We start from the raw sequence: 233 nt of genomic DNA on the forward strand, positions 1-233 counted from the left end.
TTTTTAAGTCGCAGAGGCATGAGAGAACATGGCATTGCAGATGGTGCTGGGGACCCCGAGGTCCGGTGGAGGGTTCCCAAAGTGGGAGGGTGAGTGTGGCGACTCGGGCCGCGGGGCCACGGGAACGGCCGAGTAGGCCATGGAGAGGGGTTTGGCTTTCATCTTCCTGGTCACAGAATACAAGAAAGATGCGCTGCAGAGGGAGCCGCAGGGAGCTCGGGAATTAGGTCGAA

At 59.7% G+C, this 233-nt stretch overlaps 1 protein-coding gene across 1 annotated transcript in view; it reads left to right on the forward strand.

Annotated features, from left to right (window-relative positions):
* Positions 1–233, forward strand: part of CLCN4 (chloride voltage-gated channel 4) — a 35,644-nt gene that overhangs the window by 874 nt on the left and 34,537 nt on the right. The window lies entirely within an intron of this gene.

Source organism: Crocuta crocuta, unplaced genomic scaffold, assembly GCF_008692635.1.
Source record: "Crocuta crocuta isolate KB4526 unplaced genomic scaffold, BGI_CrCroc_1.0 scaffold224, whole genome shotgun sequence".
In the NCBI taxonomy this organism is placed as follows: domain Eukaryota; kingdom Metazoa; phylum Chordata; class Mammalia; order Carnivora; family Hyaenidae; genus Crocuta; species Crocuta crocuta.